General features: G+C 36.9%; 1 protein-coding gene across 1 annotated transcript in view; it reads left to right on the forward strand.

Annotated features, from left to right (window-relative positions):
* LOC112139669 (AT-rich interactive domain-containing protein 1A) overlaps positions 1-3351 on the forward strand; it is a gene marked incomplete in the record, with an annotated part of 51964 nt that overhangs the window by 46354 nt on the left and 2259 nt on the right.

Here is a 3351-nt window from a genome sequence, read left to right on the forward strand (position 1 = left end):
ATCTTTCATATGAAGACGCGGGCCGCAAATCATCATCCTGCGGGCCGCAAATGGCCCGCGGGCCGCAAGTTTGAGACCCCTGCTTTAAGTTGAGATCCATGCAGGCTGAAGAAACCACACATGCAGAGAGCAAAAGTAAGAGCACCAAAAGAGAGCTCCAGAGCACAGAGGAACGCCGGAAAAATGAACTGCGAGCTCGGTCGATCCTTCGAGCATCATCAAGTCTTTTTCTGAAGTCTTTTTATGCCCTGGAAACGTTTTGATCTCCCGTCTCTTGGCTCACTGTCCGGATGAGGTGTGTTATCCATGAGCTGTTGATGCTGGTGTGTTTGTGGATGTTAGCAAGTTTCAATCTGAAGGTTGTAAATGTTCAAACAATAACAGTAATATACTTTATTTCTGTTGTATTTAAATATTTATTGGGAGATTACTAAATCATCTACTGCTGAGTGATAACTACGTAGATATTGTTGCTAACTGCTGCATACTGGAGGTATGATCCTGGAGGCACCGAGTCAGTTTCAGGGTCATTGGGTTGCTGGAGACTATCCCAGCTAACAAGTAGGACAAATTGAGAACTTTGTTTTACTGTGCACCACTATGTGATTTTTATCTTGAAAGGAGCTATATAAATAGATTGCTATCATTATTATTATTTCCGCCTGTTCAGTTCTAGCTTTTTATGATAAACTAAAACAATAGCTGAAATGATTGAAATAAATGAGTTTGGGTTAAACAATGTTGGGTAAAGTCAGCTGCAGTATCTTTGAAAAAAACTGCTTCATCACCATAGAGCAGCTCAGTTTATGTGGATGACCCCCCCCACCACCACCACCACCACCGCCACCACCACCACTACCACAATGTGAATAGACATACCGAAGTGAAGACCCACTCGAATGGGAATGGTGTTCTAAACATGTTTTTCTAGCATTTTCCTCAGGTTTGACAAGGAAATATATACATAATTTAAGATTAACACTGCGTTTCTAAATATTGCTTTATTCAAGTCGTAATGGATTCAGATCAGCTGAGTGTGACACTTTAACTGCCATGGGCATGGCCAAAGTCTCCTTGCTCTTCGCCATTCTGATGCATCCACTTCCAGACAAATAGATCCATGAACATCTTTGTTTTCCTCGTCTGATCTGGAATCTGAATCCAAACTGTATCGTTGGATGGAACTGTTCTGCTCACCTTTTTTTTTTTTTTTTATGTTAGCTTGGGCTTGTGAGGTGCTTTAAGCTAGCGGGAGAGCGTGTAATTAAAGGGCTGTTGGGAAAGTAGCGGAGTTGTCCTCCACACCAACAGCTCCACCCACAACCCGGATGAACCTCTGAACTCCTGCAGTGCTGCAGAAACACTGGGAACGCTTTTACAATACTGGTAGATAAAAATTCAGTTGTTAAAAGCACCTTGTTTGATATATATATATATATATATATATATATATATATATATATATATATATATATATATATATATATATATATATATATTTAAAGACACTAAAAGAGCACTTTTATAAAGTAACAGCCCTATCTTTATAACAGAAACTTAAGAGCAAACATTATTTTTATTTTAATTAATTATTTTACACATTTCATTATTTTTATTGCATCCCAACTAACCAAAAAACATTTTTGTGTTGTTGATGGATAAGTAACAGTTTAAATAAAATATAAATAATTCATCTCTTTCTCATCTTTTGAGAAATTTTGATATTTATTGCTATCACAGTTGTTAAGAATACTATGATGCCCATGGCTAGAATTAATAAAGTTTAGTCTTTTTTAAATTAAAATTTTGCTAAGCTTTATATCTAAAATCCCATCAAAATAAAAGCCACATTTCAGATAAAGACTGCTGGTTTATTTAGATTGAATGACAGAATGAGCGGTTCTACATGTCGGGATGTCGTTACAGCACTACTACATTTGTTTTAGTCTCCATTAGCTAAAGCCCGCCAACCTTTATGGACCTGAGATCAGATGAAATGTAGATATGGATGTCAAGTCAAGTAACCTGCTTCTGCATTTTTGCTTTTAGAAACTAACCTGCTGCTTAAACTATCTGTTACTTAATCAAACAGGTCGAAGCAGAGCCTCAGTTTAACATGTAAAGGTCAAGGGTGCTGTCACATGAGCACACTGAACAAGATCAGGTCTACTGATGAAAGCTAGAGCAGATTTTAGACACCTCCCTGTGTCAGCCTCCGCCTACAGGAAAACATAGGCCTCCCGTTAACTTGTTTAGAGAAAATCCCTCTTTAATGAGAACTCTGATGTATTCAAGGAATCCCAAAGAAAGCGTGAGGCCTCTTCTTCTTGGCCTGTGGTCCTTTGCCTTTGTGTGCTGTGGTTGTCTTGCCTGGTGCTTGACCATGAACTCCATAAAAGGCTCGCAGACATGAAAACAGTCCCTGCCTCAGCAGAACAAATACAAAAAACCTCTTGATGTTGTTTTAAGTGTGCACCAATCCTTGACCGCTTTGTATTTGTTTTGAATTCTTGCGTCTCACCCATCTATAAAAAACATTAGAGAAGTGGCTGTGGTTTTTATGTCCTGACAAGGTTAGCTGTTTGTCCTGCTGTCTGTCTAAGTGTGATGAAATGAAGAAGAGCCATCTCCTCTGAAGGGATTGGGCGCTTAAGTGTAAGATGCATGAAAAGGCAGATGCTGCCAATGAACTAAAGTCACTGCCGACACTAAAGCAGGTGAAGTTGCTGTTATTATTGATGCAAGCATGTAAAGTTTGTGTTATTACAAATTTGATCTGTCAATAATTTAAATTTAAATCTGACAGCCCTAGTTATTAAATAAACAGGTGAAGTTAGGGCTATTATTAAAGTAAACAGGTGAAGTTAGGGTTATTATTAGAGCTGTCAGGCGATTAAAATTTTTAATCGCGATTAATCGCACTGTCCAGAGTTAACTCGCGATTAATCACATATTAATATGTGACCTTTTTTTAAGGAAAAAAATGTGTGCTTCGTGGAATTTAGCAGTTCTACATTAATTATGAAAACAAGAATGGTAAAATTAATAGTTTTCATCAGAAATACTTTATTTTGTAACATTGTATTGAGATAAACTTTCTTAATAATAAAAGGCTGTAACATAAAATGCCTAACAAAAGCCCAAGTGCAAGTGAACGGCATTTTAAATTCAAAACTTCAATCAACGTTCAGAAAAATAAAATAAAAAAAAACATCAAAAATTTCTATACATTTCTAAATGTTAAACATTGCAATGTTTTTCTAAACATTTCTATAACACTTTCATGTTCATTTTTTGTCAGGACCAAATCTTTTCCTCCTCTGCTGAACTACAGTAATAAATGAAATAGAG

The sequence above is a fragment of the Oryzias melastigma genome, linkage group LG11 (genome assembly GCF_002922805.2).
Source record: "Oryzias melastigma strain HK-1 linkage group LG11, ASM292280v2, whole genome shotgun sequence".
Lineage (NCBI taxonomy): Eukaryota > Metazoa > Chordata > Actinopteri > Beloniformes > Adrianichthyidae > Oryzias > Oryzias melastigma.